Raw genomic sequence first — 5,909 nt, forward strand, 5'->3', positions numbered from 1 at the left:
GGAGGCTCAGACTGTATCTGTCCCCATATCGTCTGTTCCCCAGGCAACCCTTTCAGAGCAGTTTGCTCTTTTAGGCAGCCCAGGACACAAGTCTAAACCAGCTTTCCCCTACCTCCAGCGCTGGGCTGAGAGGGGCTAGCGGGTGGCCTGTGAGTGTGACCAAGATTATCTTCAACAAAAGGATAGTTTGGGGTCTATACCAGTGGTCAAGGCCCCAAAGCTCTGTGTTATAGAAGATAATTAAGACTGAAAGCAGGTGTAACCAGCACTCCTCTTAGACATTAAAAAATATCTTGGTGTGGCATTCTTGGTACACTTGACCTTAAATCTCATACCTCCCTGGGTTTTCCGCTAAGATCAAGAGGCTGTTAATTAACAGCCCAGGTAACCAAACTCAGGTAACCAAATGAATAAAGTCCCTCCACAGACTATCAACTAGAAGCCAGCCAGATGATACGTGTTGAGCTTTAGAATAGTTGACCCAAAGTCTCTTGGGGGGCAGAGATTAGATAAAGGATCCCCTTGTTGCCTAAGGCCATTCCGAGGTTTTGGTGCTAAAGCTTGTCATATCCTACAAGCACTCACGTCACCGCTAGACTCTTCCTCAGGGTGTCTGTGTGTGGAGAGTTCTCTGTGGGAGAGAGTCCTTCCTGACCTTATACCCCACCCGATGTGGGGCAGAACCTGGTCTTGAACGTAATGTTTTCCATGCTGTGTGCTTCCCCAGTCTGAGATCTCAGCATTTCTGGAGGATTAAAACTGCACGATGTGTCATAAGCTATCACTGTTTTACCCTCAGGAAGCTGATCTCTGACCCACCAGAGAGTCATGTCTGGGGCAGAGGGCTAAGATACAACTTTTGCGTTAATGCGATATCCTGCACACCAGTGCTGAGCTCAGGCAGCCTATCCCGGTCCCCAGAATCAAAAGCCAAGAAACGTCCCTAAAGCTGCAATCGTCTCTTATTCTGAACTGACACTGTCAGTAGGCGACAGCAACTTTAGTACTACGTCCTGCCCCAACCCACCTGCGCCTTCTCTGAAGAAGGAAGCTGGTCTATGGCCTCAACGGGATCGCTAATAAGTTACAAAAAATCACCAAATTGCAGGGGAGGTTGGATGGGATATTAATTTCCTAGGGCTACTCTAGGAAGTGCCATGAACTGGGTGGCTTAAAACAACTGCGTAATTTATTTTTTCACCATTCAGGAGTCTAGAAGTCTGAAATCTAGGTGTCAGCAGGGTCAGTTCCTTCTGGGGGCTCTGAAGGAGAATCTGCTCATGTCTCTCGCCTGGTTTCTGGTGGTTGCCAGCAATCCTTGGCTTGCAGTGACATCTCTCCACTCTCTCCCTCCATCATCACCTGGCCTTCTCCCTGTGTGTTCCTCTGTCTTCACATACCTTCTTACAAGGACATCAGTTATTGGATTGAGAGCCCACTGTAATCTGGTTTGACCTCATTCTAGTGAATTACATCTGTAAAATTCCCATTTTTAAATATTTAAGGTCATATTCTGAGGTTCCAGATGGACATGAATTTTGGAGGCACACTAGACAGCCCAATACAGGGGGATAACAATCAACTGTGGGATTGATGATGATAACCATAAAACCACAGTGTCCAGTAACCACTCAGAGAACTACTTCAGTATTTCTGACGGCAAGAGAATCTTCCTCAGGTTCTTGAATCATCTTGAATTTTTTTCTTTTAAAAATCCATTATATAACAATGATTATGCATTACAAAGTCCTAATAGTGGTTGCTGCTGCTGCTAAGTCACTTCAGTTGTGTCCGACTCTGTGCAACCCCATAGACGGCAGCCCACCAGGCTCCCCCGTCCCTGGGATTCTCCAGGCAAGAACACTGGAGTGGGTTGCCATTTCCTTCTCCAATGCAGGAAAGTGAAAGTGAAGCCGCTCAGTCGTGTCCGAGTCTTAGCGACCCCATGGACTGCAGCCTACCAGGCACCTCTGTCCATGGGATTTTCCAGGCAAGAGTACTGGAGTGGGGTGCCATTGCCTTCTCCTAATAGTGGTTGAGAATCTGTTTATAGCAGTTGATTTCTGTTTGTAAAACTATACACATTCTGTGCTTAGTCGCTCAGTCGTGTCTGACTCTTTGTGACCCCATGGACTGTAGCCCGCCAGGCTCCTCTGTCCATGAGGATTCTCCAGGTAAGAATACTGGAGTGTGTTGTCATGCCCTCCTCCAGGGAATATTCCCAACCCAGGGATTGAACCCAGGTTTCCCTCATTGCAGGCAGATTCTTTACCCACTAAGCCACCAGGGAAACCAAAGAAGACTGGAGTGGGTAGCCTATCCCTTCTCCAGGGGATCTTCCTAACCCAGGAATAGAACCGGGGTCCCCTGCATTGCCGTTGGATTCTTTACCAGCTGAGCTACCAGGGAAGCCAAAAACTATATATGTATGTATGTATATATGTGTGTGTGTATATAGCTAATATTTATTAATATTAGCACTATATATATACATATATATATAGCTTTACAACTTAGCTATAGATAGTGGCTATATAATTTTATAGATAGATAGATAGATAGATAAAATTTATCCAAGTCTTTCCCAAAACTCAGGACAGGGCATCTCTCTTAAACAGCAGAGAGGAACTGTATGATGTGGTCTGTAAAGCTGGTCCCCAAGGCAGAGAAACAGGTACAGTTCCCCTGTCCCCACACTTCTATGAAATAATTCTGCTATGGAGCCTGTACAGTAAAATAATAAATCATCTCAGAAACACTAGATATCTAAGTAGACAGGCATACTGAGAGAGAAGATGTAAGACTGAGACCAACGGCCCCCATCTAGCCAGGAAGCTGAAGCCGGAAGGGAAGGAAGATAGGCTGTAAAATTTGTGGAGTTCTAGAAGCTTATAAACCTCTCCTAAGGCAGATAAGGAAACCGGCAGCCAATCCACCCTTCAGTTCAGTCCAGTCACTCAGTCATGTTCAACTCTCTGCGACCCCATGAATCCACCCTTACTAGAGCCAAAAGTCTTTGTTTAAATGTGTGAAGCTGCTGCTGCTGCTGCTAAGTTGCTTCAGTCGTGTCCGACTCTGTGTGACCCCATAGATAGCAGCCCACCAGGCTCCCCCGTCCCTAGGATTCTCCAGGCAAGAACACTGGAGTGGGTTGTCATTTCCCTTCTCTAATGCATGAAAGTGAAACGTGAAAGTGAAGTCCCTCAGTCGTGTCTGACTCTTAGCGACCCCATGGACTGCAGCCTACCAGGCTCCTCCACCCATGGGATTTTCCAGCCAAGAGTACTGGAGTGGGGTGCCATTGCCTTCTCCACACCTCCTCCCTAGCCATCCTCAGATCCCTAAGACTTGCTCTTAACGACCCAGTGTGACGTTGTTTGGGCCACACATGAGGTGACACTCCCATCTCGCACATCCCCACGCTGCCCGGCAGGCCCAGCCACAGGCCAACTGAGCTGTCATCTTCATGGACACACACTCACATGCAGGGCACAGTCACACTCACACTCACACTCACAACCAGGCACCCATGCACTCACACGCTCATGACCACACACAACCACACACTACTCACTTTCACACTCACAACCACACATACACACACATATACCACACAGCCATATACTACACACTCACACTCACAACCATACACTCACAACCACACACCACACATAATCACATACCATATACAACCACACAACCACACACTCACAGCCACAACCACACACCACACACAATCACATACCACACACAACCACACACACACATTCACAACCACAAACTCACAACCACACACTACTCACTTTCACACTCACAACCACACACACATTCACACACACATACATACACACATACCACACACAACCATATACTACACAGTCACACTCATAACCATACACCACACACAATCACATACCACACACAACCACACACTCACACATTCACAACCCCACACTGCTCACTTTCACACTCACAACCACACATACACACAACCACACACTCACACACAGCCACAACCACACACCACACACAATCACAAACCACACACAACCACAAACCATACTCACACAGCCATACATCACACACAATCGCATATCCCACACAACCACATACCACCCACTCACACATTCACAACCATACACCACACATAATCACATACCACATACAACATAACACACACAACCACACACTCACAACTGCACACATTCACAACCACACATACAGTCACACATCACACACACACACACACTAACATCACACGTAAAACACTCCCGTGTCACTCTTTGCTGTCACCCAGGCACATATCCCAGTCACACACCACTCATGCTCATCCATCACACCCCTCAGGGTCACACCCAGTCTCTCACACACACATTTCATTCATTCACTTATTCTCTCTCCCTGCAAGGCATCCCAGGCTTCGAGCCCAGCACATGTCAGAGCCCAGCCATGCTGCAGCCATGTGGTTGGGAGGAGGCCTCCAAGGAGGGAGGCTGACGGGACAGCCTGGACCCGAGCCTTGCGGCTGCCCTCCACAATTTGCTCAAGGGTGGTTGGCGGAAATCACAAGAGCAGCTGCTTGGGGATGTGGGGGCGTAGAACCCTGCCACCCACACTTCCTTTGCACCTGTCACGAGTCTCACACTCCACTTCCACTGCGGATGCTGTTGTTTGTGTTCTGATGAGCCTGTGACAGACCTGAGGTGTGGGGGCCAGTGGGGGTCAGGAGGAACTTTCCAGAAAGATGTGGGGACAATCTGAGTCCCCTGGGGGCCCAGGAGGTCGCCGCACCTGGAGGTAGGGACCCTGGGAACTGAGCTATGGATAGCCTCCAGGGATGAAGCCAGGGAACCCTCTGACCAGAGCCCTCCCAGGTCTCACATGAGGGGCTCTAAAGACACCTGCATGGCCATGGCTTCTGCAGGGCCTCAGGGACTCCATGGAAGAGGGGAAGGTGGGCACCACCCCCACTTCATCCACAAGAGGACCGAGACCCAAGCTAGGAAGAACCAAGCCAGGACCTTCTGACTGGAGCTTCTGACTGGAGCCGGAAGTTCCTCCCAGGATGCCTCACAGCCGACGGCCTGAGCACCTGGACCCCTGGGCACAACCTCGGAGCATCCGGGTCCTGAGGGACTGCTCTGCCAGGCAGCTCTGACGCTAGGCGGGCTCGCTGCATGACCTGTATGCAGGAGAGCAAGCCAGGGATCATCCAGCCCCACCTTCATTTTCTAGATAAAGAAATGGAGGCTCAAAGGAAGGCAGTGAGTTGCTCAAAATCCACATTTAATATTCCTCCATAGTAGGTCTCCCAAAAGAAAGCAAGAAAAGTGTTAGAAAGTGAAGTTGCTCAGTTGTGTCTGACTCTTTGTGACCCTGTGGACTGTAACCTACCATCATTCATGGGATTTTTTCCAGGCAAGAGTACTGGAGTGGGTTGCCATTTCCTTCTCCAGGGGATCTTCCCAACCCAGGGGTCGAACCCGGGTCTCCCACACTGCAGGCAGACACTTTATCGTCTGAGCCACCAGGGGGGACAGGTCTCCCAAAGCGTTTATCAAATGTGTTCAAGGGCTACAACCAGCACCTTCTGATTTCAGGCCCAAGCTTCTGTCCCTACAGACATCCTCAGAGGGAGAAAATTGGCAAGAAGGCTCTTCCATGCTGAAGACAGGCATAAAGCAAATAACTCTGGCTCACATAAACCCCACAAAGCATAGGAGGACCCTCCAAGGCATAGAAATATGAGGCCTGTTAGTTTCTAGCAGTCTTTATTAATAGAAGCTGCCTCGAGGCACTTTGAACCCTGGGGACCCATTCTCACCCAACATAGCATGATTTCTCAGTTCCTGGCTTCCTCTGTGGTTTGCTGGTATTTTCTTTTTCCGTCTAAAACTAGTAAGCAAACA

This window comes from Bubalus bubalis, chromosome 5 (genome assembly GCF_019923935.1).
Source record: "Bubalus bubalis isolate 160015118507 breed Murrah chromosome 5, NDDB_SH_1, whole genome shotgun sequence".
In the NCBI taxonomy this organism is placed as follows: Eukaryota; Metazoa; Chordata; class Mammalia; order Artiodactyla; family Bovidae; genus Bubalus; species Bubalus bubalis.